We start from the raw sequence: 27,202 nt of genomic DNA on the forward strand, positions 1-27,202 counted from the left end.
GTACCATTTCATGTGAGGTCTCCAGCACCCCAGTTTACAGGTGGGGAAACAAAGGCCCAGGAGGTGAGTGTGGAGGGCAGACCAGCCTGATAAAGCCAGTCTACAGCTCAGCCAGCTGCTCCTGGAGCTCACGGGCCTGGGACAGCAGGCAGCTAGTGGTGGCATGGTGGCACTGCATGTCCTCCAGCACCTGCCTGTGCTGCTTGCCTCAGAGCCCAGCAGCTGCCCCAGCTCCAGCAGCTGTTCCTCTTGCTCCCGGTTCAGATGGCTCCGACCCTCGTTGTCCTTTACCTGAGCCTGGAGCTGACCTGCCAGGCTCTCCAGCTGCTTCTGCAGCTGCTCAGCCTCCACCTGCAGCTGCCATTCTTCCTCACTGGGCCCTCCTGGAGGCTCTGGGGGTGGAGGGTCAGCTGAGAAAGGAATCGGATGATAAGGGATTCTGGCTTCTGAAGTTGCACAAAACCCTCTTCTTGACCCACAGCTCCTAATTCAGCCTCACCCCAGACCATGGCTTAATGTCTAATCATTCCTCATGCCCAGATGATGGCCAATCATTCAAACCACTTTCAAATAGAATTCTTCACATTCTTGTGCTCAAGACAACTGTGGGTGGCTGACAATGGGCCCCCCACCCCTCTTTGCAGACAGGGACACTGAGGCCCAGATGAGCAGACTTGCCATCTACTGGCACACACCTCTTTCTCTTCTCCCCACCTGCTCCCGGGCCACACCAGCCCCAGCTTACCTGTCCACCTGCTTACATCATCCAAGCAGCCTCCTGGACCTGATGCAGGCCCTGCTCCTGCCTCTAAGCATGCACCTGCCCAGAGCACAGAAGTGTGAGGTATGGAGGGAGCAGCTGCAGAACAGACAGGCTGCCACCTCCCTCTCTACCCCACCTCCATAAAACCAAAACCCTGTGCTGCAGCCACTCACGTGTTGTGGCAAGAGCTCGGATGTCTTGAGCTTCTTTAGCTGGAGTTGCAAGGCCACCTTCTCCATCACAAGGACTCAAAGCTTCCCCTTCCGTTTGGACTGGTGACACTTGTGGTCCTCATCGTTGTTCCTATGGCCAGAGATGGTGGAGAATGGAAAGAATGAGGAACAGAAGGACCACTTTGGTGATCAACACGCTGACTTTGCCACACAACCAGGGGACCATGGCATGGGAAGGGGACCACAGGAACCAAGAGTCACAAGTGCCAGTCCAGAGAGTGGACATGAATTACCTGAGGCCACACATGAGTCACTAGCACAGCTAGGGCCAGAGCTTGGCTCTGCACATGTTGAAACCTGTGTGCCCACCTCATCATGCTCACCTGTACCCTCCCACCTCCCACCACATCACTCACTCAGAGGCCCCCCTGTCCTGCCATCCACCTTCCGCCTCCTACTTGTTGTCCTCCAAGTGCAGGTGGAGAACATCTCGCTCTTTCTTCAAGTCGTGGTAGGACTGCAAATGCAGAAAGGCGAAGTCAGGATTCAGCAGAGAAAAGATGTATTCGGGGCACAATAACACCAACACCTACAGCAACCATTTGACAGTCACATTTCCTCCCCCTGAATCATACTTGGCATCTTTTTCAAGGCATTTCCAAGCCCATGTTCTCAGTTGGTTTTACTAAGAACTCAGCAAGGGTGGAAGAGGCAGGGAAAGAGATTTGCACCTGGCTGACAGAGGCCCAGGGATATCAGGTCATGTTGCCATTGTTATGACTGTCATCACCATCATTTGACTCTGTATTGAGCACTGTCACCAGGCACCATGCTAACAAAGCATTGAATCCTTACAACCACCATAGGAGGGAGTTACTATTATTATGTTCATTTTGTAGATGAAATACCAAGTATGAGAGGTTAAGTGCTAACATCACTTACAGCTGGGATGTGAACATCCAGGTCTATCTAATTCCCTAAGGCCATTTTTCCCCCGGTGGTGGAGGCACAAGCGTAAGGGCAGGTGGCTGGACTCACCCTCTCGGCCTCCTTCTGTTGTGTGGAGACAGTGGTCAGACTCCACAGCAGCTCTTTTATCTGCAGTCATGTGAGCACAGGCAGCTTGCCAGATATTCACACTCCCCTGGAATGACAGAGGTCAAGGTGAAGCACAAAGGACTCCCCCGAAGGCCTGCCAAGGCACCAGGTTGAGGGAGGAAGGGTCCCCAGATTCACACCTGCTTTCTGCCAGACCACATGGTGAGCATCGGCCAGGGCTCTCTCTGTGCTTTTTGGACATTAAGACATCAGTGGTCTGAATCTGAACCTTTGGGAGAAAAGCCAAACAGGTTCTGAGAGAGGGAAAGGAAGGTTCTCCAAAGGACATGAGGGGTGTCATACAGTCCACTCACCTGCAGTTGTTCCTGCAGGGAGTTCACCTGCTGACACTTACTCTCCTGCTATAGGAAGAGGAAAGAAACATCTCTCACCGGGGAGGCAGAGATGCAAAAGCAAGGGACAGGTCCCAGGAAGGCCACCAATGGCCCAGGACAGGTCCACCAGTGAGACCAGATTCTCAGGGACCTTGTGGGGCTGAGGGTGGGGTGCAGGGGGTGAGCCTTCTCCAGGTTGGGAGTGGGCAAGACAAGCCTGTGGCCTCTCCGTCTGAGTCTTTCCCCAAAACCACCAGCCATGGAATGAGTGAACAAAGAAATCATGTTCTTCTTTCCACTTGATCCAGAGTTTCCTGGTGCTGTTTTTTCTGTGTGGAGAATCACAGGAAAGTGACTGAGGTTGTCCCCCTCAGCTCCATTCTCCAGAGCAGAGTGGTGGGCAGGGGACAGGAATGGATTTTCAAGGAAAAGCTCTCACACCCTATGGGGATGCAAATTGAAAAACTCTTCTCAAACTCCCAAGAAAAGAGAATTTGGGTCTTTGATGGTTTTCACTCACAGCTACAGAGCTGAATGTCTGAATCTGGATTCTCTTTAAAAGACAGCCACAGAAACCTCTAGAAATGGAGGCTGAAAAAGGAAAGACTACCTTTCTCCCAGCTTGTGATTTACAAGGGCCCATATATTCACCACAAACCACACACTACGAGACTTGGACTGTTCTTAATATTAGGGATCTAGGAATGAAAAGGACAGGCAAGATCCCTGTCTCCTCGATGTTTCAAGTGTGCCTAGAAATCTTTCATTCTTAGAGCTGAAAGGGACCTTTGACACCCTCTATCTCAGGACACTCAAGCTCAGGCAGGAGAGGTGACTTGTCCAAAACCAAAGACAAAGCAAAGCAGGAACTAAGTCAGGGTGGGAACACAGGGCTTCTGACAACAATCAGCCTAATGTTTCCAGCAGGGGGACAGCCCAGGGCACGTGTGGCAAGGACTCAAGCAAGGGTGTTTGGAGAAGAGAGAGTGGGCAGACAGGGCAGCAACAGAAAGATCCATGCTGCACGGTCTGGGTCCCTCCCACTGAGGCCTAGGCCCCTCAGCACCCCATTCTCCTTTGGCATCAGGGGCCCCCAGCCCTTTTCTTCAGAGCCCCAAGAGGAAATTAGAGCCCAGGATTGGCATCGCAGAATCAGGGGATCCTACTGGACTCTTACCAATTCCTGGATCATGCTCCTTCGGTGTTTGTTTTCTACATAGCTGGAGTCCCGGGCTACTGCCAGACCTAGGCACTGGCTCTAGGCACATGCAGACAGGAGGAGTTAGAAGAGGTCTGGATGAAGAGGTAGAGAGAGCAATCATTAGGGGTGGGGGTAGAGGCTGTCTTAGCTGGCAGCAGGGCCCCCACCATGGGAGGGGGTCAAGAGGCTGGCCTGCAGGGCACTTACCTCCAGCTCCTTCATGTAAACTGATATCACAAAGGCCTCCCCAGTGATGTCACAAAGGCCTCCCCACTGATGTATGATGTGGGCTAGAAGAGATGAGAGCAAACATGGAGATGCTCTGTCCTCCTCAATGGCTAAGACCTCTGACATCTTTTCTTCCCCATCAACTGGCAAAAGTCTCTTTCCTGCCTGACCTGGACCAGGCCCTCCTCCTGTAGCCCCTTTGTGCCCACTTCTCAAGGTCTCTCTCCCACATCATCCCTCCCCTCCCGAGCAGCTCTTACCATGTACTTTTTATTTTTTTTTGGTGGTCACCAATACAGGGATTGAACCCTGGACCTTGGTGTTATCAACATCATCTTGTGCTTCCTGCAGCAGGATCCAGTGAGAGCCAAGCTTGTGGTCTGTCTTTGTGTGTACAGCTTCAAGGGAGGAAGGGAACCAGAAACCTCTCAGTCCTGGTTCCCCTAGTCCACAAATTTCAAATGGAAATTTATGCCACAGCCACAGAAAACGGAAGGAGGGTGAAAACACTTAGGGGACTGGGTCATCAGTTCAAAGGCCTGGCTCCAGGAGATAATGACAGAGGACAGCTGGCAAGGGCAGGAATGGCTGAGTGGACAGGGATGGCTGAGAAGACTTTGGCGAAGGCGAGTCAATAGGGTTAGAGGGGCAAGCCCTGTGTGCCTCAAAAGTGACACCAAGTCCTGCCCGTCCCACAATCAGATGGGCCTCGGGCTGGGTCTGAGGCCTGTGACCCAACACGCTATACCTTATTCTTGGTTACAGTCAACTTCCTCTTTCTCGTTTCCTCCAACATCTCAGGGCAGGGAAAAGTAAAGGGGGGCCTCATCACCATCCTCCAAGAACTGGGGAATTGCTTCCTTCAGCTAACAGCTGCAGATGTGAAACTGAGCAGCCAGTGGGAACGGATGGTGCTAAGCAACACTGAAGTGGGTGTGGCCTCAATGCTCACAGCCCATTGGTGGATGAGAAAGAGGAAATTAATGGGGGTGTAGCCAGGACACAGGGAAGGGTGGAGTCACAATGACAGCTGTGATTGCTGGCACCACCCACCCCAGGGAGGGGTACCCCTTGGGGAAATGGACGGGGCTCTTGCTTAGTGCCCATGCAGCTCCTGTGTGACCCTTCATGGTGGTTGTCACAGAATTCGAGGCACCCAGCAGAGCAGGGAGGCTGCTCAGATTTCAGGACATACCTCTGGGTTTCCAGTCACTCCCTGAGGTCTCAGGCCCCCTCCTCTGGGCTATCACCTCGAGGAAAGTTACTGTTCCCAGTTAGACCTATTTTCAGCACCAACAAGAGGAAAATGAGACCACAAGGGGACTGGCTTAGGCAAATCCAGTGGCTGGGCATGCTCAGTAGAGAGCACAGAACATTCTCACATGTGCCTGGTGCCTGTGATAGGATCTGATCCATGAACATGCTCCAGGAAGAGACTGATTAAGCACATGTAAGATGAAACGTTACATAACCAGGAGCCATCCCTTTAATTGAATATTTATTAGATAAAGAAACTATAAAAGCCAAATCCAAGCTGAAGGTGGGGTTGCTGCTCACTTTCCTGGAGGCCACCTGCACTTTGCTGGCTGAGGGGTGTGTACTGTACTTTGTATCAAACGTATTTTCAGCAAGCTCTGCTCAATCTCTTGAGCCAGCCTGCACTTTGTACTGAACTTTAAGTATGTTTTTCTTGCTTTTGTGTTAGACTTGATATCTGTACTGAATTTATAGTATCGTGGTTGTTTTCCCATCTCATTTCAAATCCTCTGAGTGCATCCTCAGAGCATCGCACAGGAGTTCACCTTAGGCCACATGCCGTGACCTCGCAGATGGGCACTGCCTCCCGTTTAGGAAAAGCACAGATGACACTGTGCATTGTACACACATCTTCACTGCCTCATTTATTAATCCTGTAAGACAGATCCCTGAAAGTAGAATCACAGAACAAGAAATGGTTGTGGCTTTTTGTTTTAATTTCCCAAGTGGCTTTCTAGAAGTTTCCAATTTCCATGCACCAGCATTGTGGAGCAGGGCCCACCTCACAATGGTTTTCTCAGTGCTTCTCAGAGCTGAGTGTTTGGTTCTAAAGTATCTGCCAATTTGATACGTGGAAAGGGTCACCTCTCGTTGCATAAGTGACTTTTACGTTGATCATTGATAGTGTTAAACATTTTTCATGTGAGCTGATTTGTGTTATTTCTTATTTTACATTTCTTGTGCTTCTATATATTATTTAAGCTATTATTTGTTTATGCATGTCCTTTGTCCTCTTTTCTATTTGGGTTTTTTTTTAAGGTTAATTTTGTGCTTTCTTCAGGTAGGAATGTATTGAATATTTCTATGTCAAGTTGTGGCAAATATTTTCCCTGTCGATTGTTTTAAAATGAATGTGGTGGCTGGGCCCCCTCAGTCCCACTGCCTCCGCCTCGGTCCTAGGGTAGGAGAGCAGCCCCTGGTCCCCTCAGTAGACCTGTCCAGGACACCTGTACCTCTCTTCAGATGGGGGTGAAGGGGCGTGGGAGAGCTGATCCACGACTGCACTGTGTTTGCAAACCTCTCTCCACTAGTTCAGGCACAGGCCTGATTCATGCCAGGCCTTTCTTTCCAGGCGGTCATCTTACTGACACTCCTCCTAGACTGTAGGGGCTCCTATGGAGGAAAAGCCAAACGCCTTGGCAGGGTGGAGAGAGCCTCGCCTGCTCTGGCCTCTGCGGCCTTTCTACCCTTTGCTGCCTCCAACCCAGGCTTCTCCCGGGCTCCAGCCGCACTGAGCTGCTCACAGCTCCCTGAGTGGGAAAGACATTCTATCCTGGCTCAGCTTCCTCCCCTATAATCCTCCTGCTCACTTCAGGCTCACTCAAGGCACACTCCCCCACGACAGTCCTGCTGACCTCTTGCCTGTCTGTCTCTGCCAGTGCCGTGGGGCCAACTAGCACCAGGAGCCGGGTCTCTCCACTCCATAATGCCAACTCGCACACAGTAGGTGCACGACAGAAACCTGCAGAAGGAAGGAAGAGGGGGAGGGAGGGGTTGACCGTGCCTCTGTAGAGCTTGGTTAAGGAAAAGTCCTTTACAAAGCATGAGTCCTTTCACCCAGGAGGGCATCGTGCTTGTGGTTGGTGGTAGTGGTCACGTGAGGATTGGTACAATCTTCTGCATTAAAGTTAAAGTGGGAACCGTCAGGGAAGTCTGAGACAAACACAGCCTCCTTGGGAGGAAAATCATTCTCTAAGGGTGAGGCATGTCATTTGGCAAGAGAAAGGAGTCTAAGGAGCCGGGGTGGTTTATCTCCTAGTTACACTCTTCCTAGGGTTTCATCAGCCACCGGTGTGAACGTGGCGGGGACCATGCCATCTGCTCAATAATTCACCTAGGACCTGCGATTTGATCTGCACAAGACTTTTCACCTGTGTTTTTCAGGCACAGGGTCCAGCATCCAGGAGCAGTGCCACACACAGAGCGCTGCGGGGTCAGCAGCACAGTCCATTGTGCTGACCCGCATCTCTCCTGCTGGAGGCTCTGCCGACCACCGCCACCCCCATCCTGGGTTCACAGCCAGGGTCCTGCCCGCCAGCCCTGCAAGGGTTGGTGTCTGCTAGAAAAGAGAGGGGTGACCCGTGCGGGACCCTTCCCTGCCCTGCCTCCACGTGCTCCTCCTGAATCATGTTTCCTCTAGGCGGCGATCCTTACAGGGCTTCTTTATGCCAGATCTGAACTGCTAAATACTGCAGCCATCCAACGAAGCAGATCTCCAAATTCCAGGGGTCAGGAGGCCTACAGCATTGGCACAAGCCACAGGCCACAGCAACGCAGGCTCTGCTGTGAGTGGGCGGAAGGTTCTGTCCCCTGGAGCAGCTGCTCACCAGCGAGCGTCTGCACGAGTCATCAGGATTTGGTTAAACTGTGAAGTCCAGGGCCCTCCCTGATCCTGGTGGGGCTGGAGCCCTGGGACCTGCATGTCCATGAGCACCACAGGGGACTCTGATGTGAAGGTCTGGGTGCCACACGTGGAAAGCCCTGCCCCGCTGGGTTGACACATATGGTAAGAAGCATGTGGGGAAAAGAGCTTCTGCCATATCAGGCAACACTGCCACTGCCACATTCTGGATCACAACAGGCACAATCTCCTCAACAAACAAATTTACCAGGTGCCCCCACGCATTAAAGGATGGCTCAAACCAGCATGGTGACAGCTCTGACTGCACCCTGCCTTGTGCCAAACATCTGCCTAGTTGTGACCTTGAGTCAGACTCCTTCCCCAGACTCAGTTTCCCCTGAGAGTGGGTGGGAAGGGGGATCATTCTGGATCCCTAAGGGGTGAGGGGTGGTGGTGGGGTTGCTCCCTTTGTCTTTTTATTTCAGGAGCTTTTCCACTACCCCATCTGTACCTCTCATCTCATCTGTACCTGGTCTGAGTCCTCCAGGGAGAGCACAGACGCGAGGTCCTGTGCATCAAGGACAGCAGCCCTGGGGACCCCACACCGCCCAGTGGGCTGCTCTGTCCTTCACAGAGTCAGCACCACTCAGGCCCCAGTGGGGTCTGTGCCCCGACATGACATGGGAGGCCTCATACAGGGTGTCTCTCCACCCACTCCCGAGTCCCTTCTCTGGCAGGCGATGGAAGGAGGGAGGCTGTGTGGAGCAGGGGTTAGCACCCGCCTCCCAGCAGGCTGAAGTGAGAAGCCCGAGCCCCTCTGTGACAACCCCTCAGGTGTGCCAGGGCCAGCTAGTCCCCAGCCCCTCTCGCTGTAGCCTAAGCCCTTCCTGCCCCTGAGGAAGGTGAGTGAGAACAGCATTAATAGAGAATCTCGACCCTCCCACAAGCATGAGCATGATCAGATTTTCACTTTTATTGTTAATCACTTCAGCCTGTCGACCACCAGGGCAACAGTTACGTGTACCTGCCTGTTCAGAAGAACTTGCCCTTCTAAGGTTCAGCCATGCAGGTGCAGGAGGGGGAGGAGGAGGGCCCAGAGGACACAAATCCGAACCCAAGGTTTGCCTCAAGCAGGGCTCAGAAACATGTGTCTGCAGAATTGGGACGGGTCACCAGGGACTAGGGGACAGGATCAGGCATCAGGTACCTCCTCCCAGACAATGCCTGGTGCCAGGGCCGGCCTGTGGTTCACTCGGGAGAGTGCGGTGCTGATAGCACCAGGGCCACGGGTTCGGATCCCATATAGGGATGGCCGGTTCGCTCACTGGGTGAGCGTGGTGCTGACAATGCCTGGTGCCATGTGGCTGGAGCTGCTGGCCCCTGCTCCAGTGCTGGCCCTGAGGCTGGTGGTGGGAGGCAGAGGGGCTGGCAGGGGCCGCCTGGTACCTCCCAGGGAGTGTGAAATGAGGGGCCAGGCTGGGTGCCCCTTAGACCATCGCAGCTTCAATACTCCGTGATGCTGGGTCTGAGAGCACTAGCATCGACCACCGATGTGCTGGGGTGACTGCCTATCAAGGATCCAAGCAGCAGGCTGGTGGAATAGAGTTGTTCACTGTCCGTGTTATGCGTCAGGCAAACCAGGCTGGGTGCCCCTTAGACCATCGCAGCTTCAATACTCCGTGATGCTGGGTCTGAGAGCACCAGCATCGACCACCGATGTGCTGGGGTGACTGCCTATCGAGGATCCAAGCAGCAGGCTGGTGGAATAGAGTTGTTCACTGTCCGTGTTATGCGTCAGGCAACACGGCCAGTGCAGAACATTTTTTTAAGAAATGTGTCTCTGCAAACCCAAACCAGATTGGAGGAGATGCAGAAGCGGCTGCCTCGGGCAGTGGGAGGGTGGCGTGGAGATGGAGAACTCCAGGGGGCCACTCCAGTGCCCAGCTGGACAGTGCCTGGGTCATCGTAGATGCTCAGGGAGCACTTCTGAAGTTAAATTGATATATGCAAACCACACATAAAGTACTGTGCTCACCGGAGATTGCTAGTTATCCCCAAACCACTCTCTCTGAGTTCAGTCTTTATAGACCCCCACTCTTCAGTGAGCACCTGGTTACCTGAGTAAAAATTACTTTTCTGAGTGTATTAGTCCATTTTTATGTTGCTTATAACAAAATGCCTGAAACTGGGTGATTTATAAAGAAAATGAAATTTATTGCTTACAGTTTCTGAGGCTGGGAAGTCCAAAGTCCATCTGGTGGTGGTAACAGTGGCCCAGGGGTCTCACATTGCAAGATGGTAGAAGCAAAGAACAGAGAGAGAGAGATGGACACTTCTCTTTTTGTAAAGCCCTCAGAACCACGCCCCTCACCACCATTTTTAATCCATTCACTACTGCGCGGTCCTACGATCCAATCACCTCTTCAAGGCTCCATCTTTCAATTACCATAATAGGATTTCCCACCCTCTTAACAGTCACAGTGGGGGCTGAGTTTATAATACATAAAACATGGGGGATATAATTCAAACTTCAATGAGTTTTGGGGAGACATAATTCAATCCACTACACTGAGTCACTCTTGTGTAACATATTGCCATCTGACCAAGTTCCACCCAGCAAGATGGAAGTGGTGGAGTCATAGGCAGCTTCCAGGAGCATTCCATAAAAGACAGCTGGGTACGATCCCCCTCCTGCTGGCTGGGATGCGTATGCGATGGCTGGGCCTGAGCAACCACACTGGGCCAGGAGGCAAGTGTGTAACTCAAGACCACACACAGCAAGGCAGAAGAATCCTGGGTGTCTGAGGACTCGCAGGGCAACTTCTGCAGGGTCATCACCAGCACCATCAGCCCACATGTGCCAGGACATGGGGGTCCCCCTTCTGGGTCCAAGCTCTGGGGGAGCTCTCCAGTCCCACCCAGTGGAGCCCAGAGTGGAGAGTCCCCTCTCTCACACATGGGCACCTCAAAGTTGGGTCCAGGCCTCCGGGTGTTTGTAAGGCTCAGCATGTGGGAAGTGCTCTGTGTGTGTCTCCTGTGGCTGCCTTAAGAAGGGACCACAAACTGGTGGCTTAAGACAACAGAAATTGATCCCGTCCCAGCTCTGGTTACCAGAAGATCAAGTGTGGGCAGGGCCGCCCGCCCTCTGGATTGATTTATTTTTGCACATGGATGTCCAGTTGTCCCAGCAGCGTTTGTTGGAAAGACTCTCCTTTCTCCATTGTATTGCTTCTGCTTCATCAAAGACCAATCGTCTGTATTTATGTGGGTCTATTTCTGGGCTCCCTATCCTGTTCCATTGACCTATCTGTCTGTTCTTCCACCAATACTGTGCTGTCTTGGTGACTGTAGTGTCACAGTAAGTCCTGAAGTTGGGGCAAGTCAGTCCTCTGATTTTGCTCCCCTGTGACACTATGTTGGCTGCTCTGGGTCTTTCACCTCTCCGTATAGCCACACTCCCTCCCAAGGCTCCAGGGGAGGGTCCTTCCTACCCCTTCCAGCTTCTGCGGGCTCCAGGCATCCTTGGCTTGTAGCCACTTCCCTCCAGTCTCTGCCTCTGTCCTCACATGGCCTTCTCTGTGCGTCCTTTCCTGTCTCTTATGAGGACAATCTCATTGGAGTTAGGGCCCACCCTAATCTCATAGGGTTTCATCCCACCTGAACCTTGATTACACCTGCAAAGACCTTATTTCCAAATAAGGTAATGTGCTGAGGTTCCAGGTGGATGGGAATTTGGGGGGGACGCTAGTCAACCCACTATTTGCTCAAAGCCTGTTGTTTTGGGAAGTCCAAATGATGTACCTAGGTGGCCTCCAGTTGCCCCCTCTCTGAGCCAGGGCATCAGAGCCAAAAGGCAGATGTGAGATGCTTCCAGGAGGAGATGGCCACTAGAGTTGGGTCCTTCCTAAGAGGGACTCATGAAACGGGCAGGACGTTGGCAGGTCACCTCCATGTGGCCCTTGGCTGCCCCCAGCCCACCCTCCCTAGAGGAGTGGGGTGGTATCGGCTGGCGAGCATTTTACCTGTGTCCTTCCCGGTCTCCTCCTCTTGAATGTCTCCAGTGCTGATGTCATTACCTATCCCAGGCAACTGTCACATAATGAACAACAGCTCAAACCCTCAGAATGCACTGACATGGACACAGAAAACCAGTACTTTCTTACCTACACTGTGGGTGAGTTCTATAAACAGCTTTATTGAGACATAATTTGCATACCAAACACTTCACCCATTTAAATGGTTTTTAGTTTCTTCACAGAGCTGTGCAACTATCACTGCTATTAATTCCAGAACATGCTCATCACCCCAAAGGAAGCTCTGTCCCGTACCAAACACTTCACCCATTTAAATGGTTTTTAGTTTCTTCACAGAGCCGTGCAACTATCACTGCTATTAATTCCAGAACATGCTCATCACCCCAAAGGAAGCTCTGTCCCCATCAGCAGTTATTTCCCAACCCCTTCCCTAGCCCCTGGCCACCACGAATCTACTTTCTGTCTCTATAGATTTGCCTGTTCTGGCCATTTCTGCTGCTACAACTCTTGCTGGTGGTCACCCAATTTGGCAATAGCAACTACATTTAGAAAGTTCATTCTGTCTGAGCCAACACAATCCAGCAAGGCCCGAAACACTTACTCCTGACTCATGCCATTCAGTGGACTATTATGTAGCTGAGAAAAAGAACGAGATCTCCACACAGTAAGTGCAAAGTTTTTGGAGAGGGTTGGGTTGGGACATGAGCACAGGGCTTCTCTCATTTAAGCGATGCCTGGCAGATCACAGTTCTGAGCCCCTGTCCATTGTCATGTTTATGCCCTGATGGAGGAGGCGGGGCTAGTCAGAGGGAAGCCACAGGAAGATGTAAGATCTGGACTGTGCTCTGTCCCTGCACAGCTGTGTGTGCTCGGACAAGTCCCTTCTGCATTCTCTGCAGAGAACCATCTAAATGTGGGGTTGATATTGGCCCACAGAGTTTTGTGCGACGGAGCAAATTAAACAAGGCCTGGAAGAGGCCAGAAAAGCAGTGCATAAGCATGACAGCTGTGGGTGCTGGAGACCAGCTGTTACAAGGGACTGTGGTGCCCTGAGACAGGACATGCTCTGTTCTTACATTGGGGGCCTGTGTCTGGCTGGGATCCTATCACCCCTGTGCTGTGTGGAGTCTGGGTGAAACCCACCCTGGCCTCTCCTCCATGGGGGTCCTCCCATCATCTCCTGGGGGTCTCTGCTGCACCTGCAGCCATCACGCCCTTCAATTCAACAACAAGGCCGACAGCACACAGACACACCAGGACGGGGATGACGGAAGCCAGGGTGTTGAGATCGGGGACTGGGCCTTTCCTTTCTCTCTCTCTTTCTCACTTTTAAAAAAATTAAGGAAAACTTAAATAGTGGTAAAATATACGTAACATAATATTTACCATCATAACCATGTTTGAGTGCACAGCTCAGCAGCATTAAGAACATTCACATGGTTGTGCAGCCCTCACCACCATCATCTCCAGAACTTTCTCATCTTCCGAAGCTGAAACTCTGTCCCCATTAACACTCACTCCCCAGCCCCCTCCCCAGTCCCTGGCACCTCCCATTCTACTTTCTGTCTCTGTGGATCTGACGACTCTAGGGACCTCTTATGAGTGGAATCACACAGTGTTTGTCCTTGTATGTCTGGCTTATTTCACTGAGCACAATGTCCCCAAGGTTCATCATGTTGTAGTGTGTCAGAATTTCCTTCTTTTCTGTGGTTGAAGAATATCCCAGTGTGTGGATGGACCATGTTGTGTTTATCCGTTTATCTGTGGGTGGACGCTTGGGCAGCCACATTTTGGCTGTGATGAATAGTGCTGCTGTGCCATTTTACACTCCTGCCAGCAGGGCATGAGGTTCTGATTTCTCCACGACTGTGCCAACACTGCTCCAAATCCTGCTTTTTATCTGAGTCTCTGTTTGCTCATCTATTAAATGGGCTCATGGTCCTGCCTGAGCCCACTGGGCTGCTGAGAGGCCCTGGTAAAAGGCCATCTGTAACTCTCGAGCTGCAGGTTTGCTTATGGGGGACCACAGCTGTCTGAGCTGTCAGGAAACCGGGAAAGAGAAGCAGGTTGGATTCTTTTCTTGTTTGGCTGTCCTTTGGGACTGATCTGGAAAGCTGTTGAGAAGTGAATGAAACAGGAGTAGAGAGGCCACCTCACAGCCTGTGCACACACAGACACACACACACATGTGCAGACACATTGCACACATACGTGCTCCCAGAGCAGAAATCATGGCACCGGCAGCTTCCAAGACTGATTCCCAAACCCCAGCAGCCAGGCTGCCTCGGATGATGTGCAGGCATGCAACCTGGATGGCCCAGAGGACAGCAGCAGAAACAAACCCATGGGTCGATCCCAGCAGAACCCTCCAACCCTGCCTGCATGCAGTGTGCTGGGAATTGACTCGGGGTGGGGCTGCTCCCTCCCGGAGGGTCACCACAGCCTCTGGACATGTGCCTAGCCCAGGGAGGACAGGGCCAGCAGTGTGGGAGGGGTAGAGGAGCTCCAGGCAGCTACCAACAATCCCCACACATCTAGAAAACCCTTGAGCCTGGGCACTGAATTTCCTAATTCATTCATTCACTGCGCGTGAGTCACCAGGGCCCTCCCGTGAGCAAAGCTGCAGTAAGTCCTGGTGTTCTCGTGGGCAGGGTGGGGGCAAGGTCCACTTTGCAGGATGGGGTGATAGGTCAGCGGGTTTTTTTTTCTGTGCTGTGTCACATATTACCACCAATGTAGTGGCTTCTAACAGCACTCACTTCGTATGTCCCAGTTTGGGGAGTCTGGCCACAATTAAGGTAGTAGGTTCTTTGCTCAGGGTACCCCAATGCTGTAATCCAGGTGTTGGCTGGGGCTGCGTCTCATCTGGGCCTGGGGTTGTGCTTTCTTGCTGATTGTTGGCTGGGGGCTGCCTCAGCTCTGAGGGGGCTGCCCTCAGGGCCTAGCTAGGAGGCTGCTTCCACAGACCTTCTCACGAGATGGCAGTTTTCTTCTTCAAGGCCAGAAAGGAGAGTCTTCTTTTTTTTTTTCCTAAAAGATGACCGGTAAGGGGATCTTAACCCTTGACTTGGTGTTGTCAGCACCACGTTCTCCCAAGTGAGTCACGGGCCGGCCCTCAGAATAATCTTTTATAAGGGTAGATCAGCTGCATCACTCCTCTACTCCTGACCCTCTCCGTGCTTCCCATCTACAATGAGAATCAAGTCCAAGGTCTTTGCTGTGACCTTCAGGGCTCTACATAAACTCGAGCCTTTCTGCCCACTTGCCCTATGGAGCATCTCCACTCCATCCACCCTCACCCCAGTTCCCAGTCAGACAACATCTCTGAACACGATATGTGCTGGCTGCTATTATGAATATTATTACTATAGAAAAATCAGGGAAACTACATATTTCTTTATGTGGAGTGTAGACTGCAATTTTGACCTGCCTGCATGTATCATGAGAGGGTTGGGCTCAACCTCGGCTTCTGACCACCTACAGGTGATATACCATGTCTGGAAGCTTCCATTGCCCCCACAGGGAAACACAAGGACCCCTGGGTCAGGGAGGCAGGCTTTCTGGCTTGTCTCCTGCCTCAAAAGGGGCCAGAGCAGCAATCTTGACTTAAGAGTCTTTACTGGAAAACAAACACTGTTAATATATAAGAAATCCCATCCAAAGGTCCAGTCAAAACATCTCCTGTCTCCTGCCTCAAAAGGGGCCAGAGCAGCAATCTTGACTTAAGAGTCTTTATTGGAAAACAAACACTGTTAATATATAAGAAATCCCATCCAAAGGTCCAGTCAAAACATCTCCATGTGGGCTGATGCCATCCTACTGGGCTCCAGATGCCCCCCTGTCTTGGTGTCCAGGTGACCTGAGGGAAAGAGGCAGGCCCTGGGGAAGACATGTGGCAGCTTTGGAACCCAAAGAGCCACCTTCCTTGCCCTAATTTGTCTCTATATGGGAGGGTTTGGGGTACCCCATCACCCCGGCCTGCTCTGCTTCACCAGACCCCATCAATCTCTGCTATCAGTGGTCTCTGCAGTCCCCTTCTATTGAGTTTATTTATCCAACCAAAGGAAACACCCAGCCCAGGTGGACATGATTTCACTGGGAATCAGAGCTGGGGGTGACTCCCTTCCAGCCAGGCCAAGCAGGAGGCCTGAGTCTTTGCCGAAGCAAGCCAGAGCTTCAGAGGCAATTGTGGGAGGAGCTGGGGGGGAAGGGGGTGTTAGGATGGAAGGGGCTTGCAGAGAAGTGACAGAGACCAGAAAGGATGGCACACATTGGAAGTTGGAAAGGCAAGCCCAGAAATGGTTCTGTGGACACATTTTTTGAAGATTCCTATTCAAAATTTCAAAATTGCACGTAACACTTAAACACCTGAGCCCCCGCCTCTCTCTCAGACCTCATTTCCTACCGCACCCCTGTCACCCTCTGGGCTCCAGCCACACTGCCAGCTCACGTTCCTCCAACCCGGCAGGAATGTCCTGCCTCCCAGCCTTTGCAGGTGCTGGTTCCAGAGCCTGGAGGGCCCTTTCCTTAAACACCTCCCCATCCCGTTGTTCTCAGGTCATGCCCCAGGGATGTCTCCCCTGACCATCTGGCCTAGAGAGCTGCCTTGCCCCCCATCCGTCCCCTCCTCTCTCTCCTTGTTTCACGTTTCACACCCCTCCCTCCGCAGCATGTCTCACTCACTGCTATTAGATTGTGTATTTCATTGTCTGCTTATTCGTTTATTTTTCCATGTCTCTCTCATTCGACTTTATGAGCCACGAGGGAACTTTGTCCCTTTCAGTGCTATACCTCCAGCACTTAGAACAGGGCCTGGCACTTAGGAGGGGCTCAGTCAGTAGTTATTAAACAGCTGCTACATTCTTAAGGTAAAAATATTTAAATGATCCAGGTGAGCTTTTTAAAAAATAATCTCTCAGATCAGGCTTGTGCCCTTGGGCTTCACCCCCACCTTAAGTGTCGCAGTCCCCACCCCACCCTGTCCCCCACACCACCCCTGTCCCTGGAGTCAAGAGCAGGTGGCTGGGCCACTCTGATGATGCAGCTACATCTGATCTGCTCCACTAAGTCACAAAGGGCCCAAGAGCTGGGGGCATGTCCGGAAGCACTTCGGTCTTTCGTCCTGGCACCCACATGGCTGTGAGCTCAAAGGAATGACCACTGCAGAGGGTCCAAAGGCAATGAAGGCAACAACAGTAACCCCTGCTGATAGGCACAGAGCCCTATTTGAGCCTCACAACAAGCCCAGACAGGAGGTTACGTACATCACTACCCCCTTAACAGAGGAGGCAACTGAGGCACAGAGAGGTGAAGTGCTAGCCCAGGGTCACGTGGCTAGCAAGCGGGAGAGCTGAGAGTTGAACCCCAGCCTTCCCAGTTGGGAATTTGGACCCAGGCCCCCTTGAGGCCATATCCAATGTCCTTGCCTTCATACAAAGCAGCCTCAGGGCACTCTGGAATCCACGAGAAATTAAATACTTGCAATTGATCTTCAGGCATGGCTCTGAAGGGAAAGAAGCCAGAAGAGGACAATTAGCTTTGGGGAAAGGAGAGGAATTGAGCATCACAGGCTAATGCGTGTCTGAGTCTTAGGTGTGTTCCAACCCCAGTAGTCAGACTCCACACTGCCCCTTCTCTCCCCTCCCCCATTATTGCCCAGATGCTGGAATTGCAGTTTGTGGGGGTGGCAAGTATGTGCTGTCCAGGCCTCCCTCCCTGAGAGATGCCAACCTTGTAAATGCCCCATGATTTGTGTAGATTTACCATGATGTACACAATCCAGGTTGGGCTATGTCAGCCAGATGGAATCAGAGACTTCTAGAAATCTAGCCCTGGAAGAGGACTTAGAAACCATTTACCTGCTCTCCCCTTCTCTCACTCTGTTCCACTCTCACTACTGTTCCTTGCCCACACCAGGCACACTCTTCCTCCAGGGCCTGTACATTTGCTAGGCCCTCTGCCTGGGCCATACTTGACCTCTTCCCTGTCTTGGTTCATATGTCACCTTCTCAGCAAGGCCTTTCTTTATCTGGTACATCGTGACATACCAGGTATTGTACTTAGTTTTGTGTTTATTATCTGCCTCCACCTTCTGGAATGTCAGCTTCATGGGGTAAGGATTTCTGTCTACTTGGCTTCCTGTGGTATGCCCAGTGCCAGGCACATAGGAGATGCCAACGCACCTTTGTTGAATAAATCAATGTCCAAGAGCTCCCATTTTACAGGTGAGCAAATTGAGGGCCAGCAGAGCCAGGGACCTGCCCAAGTCCACACAGTCAGTAGGGTTGGTATTCATTTCCTAGGGCTGCCCTAACAAATTACCACCAAGCTGGTGGCATAAACAACAGGAACTTTTTCTTTCACAGTTCTGAAGGCTGGAGACCTGGATCAGGGTGTCAGCAAGGGTGCACTCCTTCCAAAAACTCTACAGGAGAATCTGTTCTTTGCCTCTTCCAGCTTCTGGTGCTTCCAGCCGTCCTTGGCTTGTGGCTACATCACTCCAACCTCTGCCTCTGTCTTCACATGGCTTTTCTGTGCCTCTGTGTCCCTCTGCTCTTTCTTATAAGGATATCTGTCATTGGATTTAGGGCCCACCCTATCTCCAGGATAACTTCATCTCAAGGTCCTTAAGTAATTATATCTGCAAAGATTCTATTTCCAAATAAGATCACATTCTGTGGCTCCAGGTAGACATGAATTTGGGGGGACACTAGTCACCCCAGTACAGAGGCAGAGCTGGCAAGAATCCACATCTCCTCCCCACTGTGGCCTCTAGGGAGCTTCACAAAGAACTCGCTTCAGAGGAGGAGTGGGCGGCCAGCAGCTGTGGCTGTCAGTTTCCCGCAAACTTGTCAAGAAGGAGAGGGAAAAAATAAACCTGGTGAGGTTAATGAAAGCAGCGAGATGATCTCAGCTGATCCCGCTAACCCCCTGCTCTGAGCCCGGCTCTCCAGCATCGGCAGAGGGTTCTTTTTTCCTTCTTCATCAGAAAGTTTCCCCAGAGAAGCAGCCCTTCCAAATTTAATAAACTTCCCCACCCACCCCCTCTTCCCCTGAAATCATGTCCCAGCAGGATGATTTTCAAATGTCTCTCTCGACCCCCGTGACAGACGAATCCCAATGAGAAAACAAAACTGGGGGTGGGGGGCAGGGAAGATGGAGGTGAATGAATGAGAATGTGGCTGTTTGTGTCTGGAGATGTGCATGGATGCCTGGTGTGTGTGTGTGTGTGTGTGTGTGTGTGTGTGCGCGCGCAGCGTGTCAGGCCCACAGGAGGAGGATCTGACAGGGACCACCTATGAGTGAAAGTGTGCACACGTAGGCTGATGCGAGTGAGTGTGTGCACGTATGTTTGTGACTGTGCGTGTGTGTGTCTGCACGCACGAGTACATGTTAGAGAGAGTGGGGGTGAGTATATAAGTGTTTGTGTGCCCAGGCAGAGGTTTGGACGCAAATGTGCAAGTGTGAGGAAGTACATGGGTGTGAGCATGTCCACGTGTGAGCGTGAGTGTTTGCATGTACACAGCCAGGGTGTGTGGTGCAAATGAACGTACATGGGCCTGCAGGAGTTTGGGCATATGAGTGTGTGGTCAAGAATGTGTGAAATCTGAATGTCATGGCAATATTAATAACAATATTACCCAAAGCATATTTCCATACACGTCCCTATGCAGTCTGTCCCTCCCCCATGTCCCCTCTAACCTCATCTCGAACCTCTCTGCCCTCCATTCTCTCTCCTCCAGCCACGCTGGGCTCCTTGATGCTCTTTGAACACAGCAGCTCACATCTGCCTCAGGACCTTTGCACTTGCTGTTCTCTGCCTCACAACGCTCTTCCTCTGGAAATCCACACGGCTCCCTCCCTCACCTTTCCCTGGCTGTGCTCACATGTCCTCTTCTCAGAGTCCCCTGCTGCAATCACCACTGTCAGCCTCCAGAATTCCCAATCCTCCTTCCCTGGGGTGTGGCAGAAGGACAGACCAGGAGGAGGAAGTGGAGGTGGGGGAGGTGACCAAAGGTGGACAGTGAGTTAGTAATTGTAGAAAAATTTCACTGGCTTGACAAGATACTTCAGGTCACATAAAAGTCTTGTCAAATTTTGGAAGCAAAGTTTTTTAGAATGGAGTTTAGAAATGATCTAGCTTCATGCCTCTTTACTGATTTGCGGTCATGAACTAGCATTAATCCTCTTTGGGTAGCAAGTGATAAAAATATAAAACCTCAGCCTGGCTTAAGCCAAAAAGAGTATTTTTTGCTCACATAACTGTAATATCCAGAGGTAGAACCAGCTTCAAGCTTGGCTGGATCCAATGACCTAAACGTTGTCATCAGGACTGGTCCCTCTCCATCTGTCAGCTCTGTTTTCCTTTGTGCTGGCTTCAGACTTACAGAGGCCCTCTTTGCGTGGTGGCCTCGAATGGCTTTGGGCTTTCATTCAATTAGCTTAGCAACCCTAGTTCATTCCACTGCGGCAAGAATTCTGGATGACACGCACTGGCCTGGCTGTCACTGCTCACTCCAGAACGATGGCTTGAGGCACCAGGTGTTGTGGGCATCTGCCATTTTCACCACACAGCACGCCTTCACCAGATAACGTAACCCTGATTTTCCTCCTGGAAGCCACCTTCTCCCCCACAGGCAGTCCTCAAGCCAATCAGGCAACCAGTGCCCCTGGCCACCACAATCAGTTCAGGGGGATCACATGACTTCAGCCAAGACAGACTGGCCAATCCAAGCGAATCCATGGCTTTCGTCTGAGCAACCCTCAAAGGCGTCAGCCTCTCTTTCCCTCTGGACTTGGTGTTGTAAGAGTGTCAGGCTGAAGCTCAGTAGCCATGTTGACATCCCAGATGGAAATCCCATCTGAGAATCAACCCAGGGGAGGCGGCCTTGAGAGGTGAGGTCATCTGAGCACTTGTGACAATCTGGGCCTGTAGCCTGCCCACCTTCCTGGGCTTTTTAGTTGTAAAACCCAGTGTGTTCCTAGAAGGGTAGGGAGTTAGTGTTGATGCAAGCAGAGTTTCTGCTGGGGATGATGAAACTGTTCTGAAAATGGATAGAGGTGATGGTTGCACAACACTGTAAATGTACTCAATGCCACTGAATTGTACACTTAAAAATGGAAAATTTTGTCATGTATATTTTGCCAAACAATTTTTAAAAATACAAAAAATACCAATAAATTCCTTTCTTGTTTAAGTAAGTTTGAATTGCATTTTTAATCTGGCAACCACAAGTCCATGGCGACATTAGTGACACGTCCTCAGCATATCAAAATGTATCTGTCTTGTGTCCCATCCCCTCATGGGGTCCACTAAGGTTTTGGCCGGAATTATTGTGCTTCTCTCCTCTGGGTAACACATTTGTGTATTTACAGGTGTATTCTGGTAAGAGTGTTCAAAATCCAAAAGTGTGCTGTCAGTGGTGGGCCCAGGCACATGGGAGACAGGAGGCTTTCCCACAAATCCACAAATCCAGTTGTCCCTCGGTATCTGCAGGGCATTGGTTCTAGGACCTCCCGCAGATACCATAATCTGCAGATTTAAATAAGTACTTATACATAATGGCACAGTATTTGCATATAAACTACACACACTACATTTTTTTTTTGTCCTTTTTTGAGACCGGCCGCACCGCGCTCAGCCAGTGAGCTCTGTGAGCACACCGGTCATCCCTATATAGGATCCGAACCCGCGGCGGGAGCGCTGCTGCACTTCCAGCACCGCACTCTCCCGAGTGCGTCACGGGCTCGGCCCCACACACTACATTTTATCTCTTGATTACTTATAATACCTATTACAAAGTAAATGTTAGGTAAATGGTTGTTATACTCTATTGTCTTAGGAATAACTTCAAAAAAAATAAGTTTGAACATGTTCAGTACACGCACTATATTTTTTTCCAAATATTTTTGGTCAGTGGTTGATGGAATCCACAAATGCGAAATCCCTGGATACAGAGAACCAACTTGTAGTTTCACTCAACAGACAAGCCCTTCCTGAGACCTTGCCTGCATCTGGCAGTGGCAAGGCCCCTGGTCTGCTGGCCTGGGCCTCTAGGGATATCTCATCCCATAGGAGAGTTCTCTCCTCCCGCTACAAGGAGTGTGACAAGGCCAGCCAGGCAGGTGCCACCCACCCACTCTGCAGGGCCTTAAGCACTTCCCCAACCAGATTTTTGTCCCTCCGGACAATTACATGTGATTTTCTGGTGACAGGTGCTGTCAGGTTCTGCGGCCCTGGCAGGGCAGGCAGTGAGGCTCCGCTCCCAGCTCACCTTGTCTGGGTCCCTTCCTCCGCCTCCTGATCACCAGACGGTTATTGCAGCAATAAGCAGCATTTCTGGTCCGGCCACAGCCTTTCTGATGGGTTGCTGATGCCATTCTAGGCAGCGGACTCCCCTTCTCCCTTCAGAGGTTGGCATAGATCTGTCCCAGGCTCCCCCCTCTCCAATTACTAAAGATCCAGGTCATCTGCTCATTCATTCCTTCTCTCGCTCATTCATTGATTTATTCGTAGCGGCCCCTGCAGCCTCTCTGACCTCATTTCCTACCCGTTTTGCTCTGACCTGGGCTCTGTCACACTCATTCCTTCCTGCCCCTCCCCATGCAGGCCCCCCGGCCTTTGCACTAGCCATTCTCCCTGCCTGGAGCCCCTTCCTTCAGAGCTTCCCATGGTTGGCTTCTTCTAGCTATAGGTCAGATATCACCATCTGGGAGAAACCTTCCTTGACCACCGTGTCTGAGATGGACTTCACCCCTCAGACATTTTCTACATCTTCACTTTGCTTATTTCCTTCACACATCAGCATTATCTGGTTTATTTCTTGTTGATTGCCTGATGTGCTGGTTTATGATCTGTGCACCCCAATTAGAGGAAACAGGGTAAGAGGGGACCTGGTTACTTTCATGTTTCCAGAGACCACAACTGCATCCAGCCCCAAGTTGGTGCTCAGCAAATAACTGTTGAGCGTCTTCTGCTGAATGTCCTCAGAAGGAGGCCCCAAGACAGGGATTCAAGTGCAAGGTGTTTATTTGAGAGGTGCAGGAAACACCAGCTGAAGAGGGTGAAGTGGCATGGGGAAGGAAAGCAGGCAGCCCCTGCAGGGTGACATCAAGCAAGTAACCACTGTGGGAAGCTGGAGCCTAATTGCACTGGGACACTCTGGGTAACTGTGTAGCTGTGTGATATATTGGCTTGGAGTTTCCCTATCTGGGGGATGAGGGAGCTGGAGTATTTATTTCCACACTCCCTCCAGATGAGGGTTGCTCCAGGGAAGGGAGGGGACATTATTCCTTGATATTTCCTACCTGCCATGTGCATGGCAGAACTCATCTCCGAGGACCTGATGCAGGGACCAGCAGCAGGAAGTAGGGTGCATTGGTTGTAAAGACCAAGGGGATGCGGGCAGAGGCTGACAGTGTCTGCTAGGCAAAAAAGCAAATGAATGAACAGAAGCAGTCATTCATTAATTCCATGAGCCTGAATATATACAACGTATAAAGCATTGGCCACAGAGTGATCATCTAGACAGGCTCGGTTCTTGGCCTGAGAAGGAGAGTGGGGCAGGCAAGCAAGACACAGACCATCCCAAACTTACTTGCTTCATTTCTGTTGTACAGACTACAAGGGGAACACGAAGGTCTGAGGGTCTGCACAGTGGAGACCTGAGGCTGGGACGGGGGCGGGATGGAGGGGTCTCCCCGAGAAGGCCACACTGAACCTGAGCCCTGCTGAATGACTTGGAGAAACAGCATTCCAGACAGAAGGAAGAGCATTGCGAAGGCTCTGAGGAGAGCAGAGAGATTTGTTGGAGAATGGTTTCATTTGACACGTTTCTGCAGACTTCTGTAACACATCAGAACACAAATTCTTAGCTCTCCACTCCCAGATTTGCTTTTCCCACAAAAGTTTCCCCCATCCTGGTTAATGGCCCTAGCCCTGTCCCCAGCTACTCAAATGTCACCTTGTCAGAGAAGATCCCTCCAACTGCCCAGTAGGAACATGAAGGGACATCCCTCCACCACCGCCCTCCATCTCCCCACCTGCTGTGTTTCTTCGTCACATTGTCACCACCCGACCAATGGTCTGTGCTGTGTTTACAGTCTGCCTCACTGAAACGTACGATGCTTGAAGGTTGCTATGTTCCCTGTGACAGCCCATGTGGGACATAGTTAGTGCTCAGCAAATATCTGTTTGAATAAATGAACACATGAATGACAGCATGAATCAACACGTGATTCTGTCTTCACTTTCAGATTGAGGACTAGGACAGTGTGTGATTTTAGAGCTTGGACTCCAGGCACTCAAGGCCCCTGTGGCCTTGGCCTGCCCTTGCAGTTCTCACCTTCCACCACAGCTGCCTTTTCCTGCTGCTCCCCACATCTTCAGCTCCCTGCCTTTATTCCCCAAGCCCCTCCACCCGCATTGACGTTCCCCACCCACGTGAAAACCTGTTCTTCCTCTATGGCCCGGCTCTCACGCCTGCTGCCCCGCAGACAGACAAGGAAGGTAACACCAGCTCTGGATCCAACAGGCCACGAGAGCATCTGTGCTCTGCCTCTCTGGTGCTGTGTGACCTTGGGCACAGGACTCCACTTCTGTGGGCTGTGATATCCCCTGGGGAAGAGGATGATGGCACCTGTGGTGTGCAGGCAGTTAAGGTGGCTCCTCAGTCTCCCTCCTGGTATGATGCCCTGTGTGGTCCCTTCTTCTGCAGCAGCAATGGGTGACTCCCGTCTAGCCAATGGAATGGCCAAGGTGGTGAGATGTGCATGACTGTCCATATGTGTTCTTGTGATGACGTTACAGAAGCTATAGTGCCTGTACACACACATACACACACACATGCACACGATGGCACAGAGCTTGGGATATACCAAATGTATGCCATCTCCCCTCCCCCATCCTGTTTTTGGTTGTCACAATGACTGGGGTCCATAACTGGAATTTAGTGGGCACTGATCAGAGATGATGAATGTCCTGCAATGCATGGGACAGTCAGCACACTAAAGAACACTTCCATGCAAAATGCCAATGGAGCCCCCAGTGAGAAACCTCCTGATGGTTATAACTGGCTAATACTGAATAATGCACAAATCCATGTCATTGGGCCTATGTAGACCTCAGGAGTCTGAAAATAAATCCACACTGGTGAACACCACTGCCCACCTCCTATGAGGTGACCCATCTAGCCTCAGATGCCTTGGGTAGGTTTGTGTCATGTAGAGTCTGGCAAAGTGAGGGCACCCTAACAATCTGTCTATTGAATATTAATTAGGCTTAATTTCTTATTTATTAGACAAAAATAAGAGTAAATAAAATTTCTAATGTTTTCTTCTCATGCGCCAATGGACTGTCTTGTGCACCCCAGTTTGGGGGCCATGGATCTGGTACAGAAGTTATTGGTCATAACAGTTAAGGGTATGACCTCTACCGTTGGATGGGCCTGAACTTGACCTCAGCTCTGCCACTTATTTGTTGAATGACCTTGGGCAATTGCCCCTCTGAGTAGTACCTACCTCATAAGATTGTTGAGCAAATTAGATGAGATAAATGAGACAGTCCATGGCAAGCACTCAGGAACAGGGCCTCAGAAATGCTGCATCTGGAAATAACAGTGAGGATGCCTTTGGCTGCAAGTACCAGAACACCCAACCAGCAGTGAACTAAGAACTCAAGACATAGAAACAACAATCACAGTAAAACATTAAACTTTCAAAAGGAGAGAACAGAACTGAGGTTATACCAGAGGTGGGAAAGGGAGAGGGGGAAGAGGAGGAAGGGAGGAATTGGTAAAGGGACATGAGAAACGATATAATGTTGAATATACTAATTATCCTGATTTGAGCACATGTATTGCACACAGGTATTGACGTTCAACTCTGTACCCCACAGATATGTACAATCAACTATGTTACAGGTAAAAAAAAAAAAAAAAAAAAAAAAATGAAGACATAGAATTAAAAGATAATACAAATCTTTCCATGAACTTTTTGAGGTATCCTCATATAATCATATAATTTAACAAGATTTTTAGAGCAGCTATTTCCAGCTAGGTGAGATTCTGCCCACTGGGAAACATTTGACAACGTCTGGAGACATTTTCTGTTATTGCCATGACTGGGCTGTGGGTGCTACTAGCATCTAGCAGGTGAAGGCCAGGCATGCTGCTAACCATTCCACAATGCACAGGTCAGCTCCCCACAACAAAGAATTGTCTGTTCCAAAATGTCAGCAGTGCTGAGGGTGAGAAACCCTGGTCTAAATGGAAGTAATTTCAGGGTTGGTTCAGCAGTTCAGCAATGCCTGGACTCTGAGTGCCTCTGTGATTTTCTTTGGGTTTTCCTCCTGGTTGCAATAGGGTTGCCATCGCGCCAAGCATCACATTCATCATTCCAAAGAGAAAGAACTAACTCTCTCTCTCTCTCTCTCTCTCTCTCTCTCTCTCTCTCAACCTAGTATCCACGGTGCCTTGAAATATAAACAGAGGAAAATATGGCCAGTGACATACACTGGGTCACATATTCACCCCTAGTCCAATCACTGCGCAAGGGAGACTGAGTTGCTGTAATTGGCTTGGATCAATGACTCATCTCATGGTGCTGGGCCCAGTCCATTGGAACAAACCCAGGGTTATATAAGCAAAGAAGAAGACAGAATGGCTGTTGGGTAGTCAACTCACCCAACAGGGTCTGTCATTGACAGTGATTTTATTTTCCCCTTCTTATTGCTCCTACCACCAAAGCCGATCAATCAAGTAAAAAATGCCTTGCTCTTTATTCCAATGCTTCCCCCGCAGAACTCCACCTTTGCTGACCTGACCACACTTCTTCAGATTGCAGGAGAAAGGAGGGGAACCCTTTCTACTGTCCTCCATCAGACTGGATTCTTGGTGTACTTTTTTTTTTTTTTTTTTGTCCTTTTTGAGACTGGCCGCACCACGCTCAGCCAGTGAGTGCTGTGAGCGCACCGGTCATCCCTATATAGGATCCAAACCCGCGGCGGGAGCGCTGCTGCACTCCCAGCGCCGCACTCTCCTGAGTGTGCCACGGGCTCGGCCCCTTGGTGTATCTTTGAACCTAGCTCAACCAACCTCTCCCCTTCCAGTGTCCTTCCAAAAAAACAGGCCGCCCTCCTTCCTGCCAGAAGTCTCTTGTTGGCTCTACAGACCTAAGCGGCTGGTAGCAGTGGCACAAACAACCAAGTTCACTAAAAAGGCCTGACCCTGGGAAGGCTGGTGGGAGTTAAGCAGCCTGAGCTGGTCTGCAAATGCCAGACAGCTGTGTACATCTTTGGGGTGGGGACAAAAAACAGATACTTAATGTATCTGGTTAGAAATGAGGATTTTCTGGGCCGGCCAGGTGGCGCACTGGATAAGTGCGCCGCTTGGGAAGCGCGGCGGCGTTCCCGCCCGAGGGTTCGGATCCCACATGCAGACCGGTTCCCGCTCACTGGCTGAGCGAGGCGCGGCCAGTCTCAAAAAGGACAAAAAAA

The 27,202-nt window shown here is 50.9% G+C and overlaps 1 pseudogene; it reads right to left on the reverse strand.

Annotated features, from left to right (window-relative positions):
- Window positions 1-1,011: 1,011 nt before the first annotated feature.
- The window catches only part of LOC103589721, a 54,545-nt pseudogene continuing 28,354 nt past the window's right edge, over window positions 1,012-27,202 (reverse strand).

Source organism: Galeopterus variegatus, unplaced genomic scaffold (genome assembly GCF_000696425.1).
Source record: "Galeopterus variegatus unplaced genomic scaffold, G_variegatus-3.0.2 Scaffold715, whole genome shotgun sequence".
In the NCBI taxonomy this organism is placed as follows: Eukaryota; Metazoa; Chordata; class Mammalia; order Dermoptera; family Cynocephalidae; genus Galeopterus; species Galeopterus variegatus.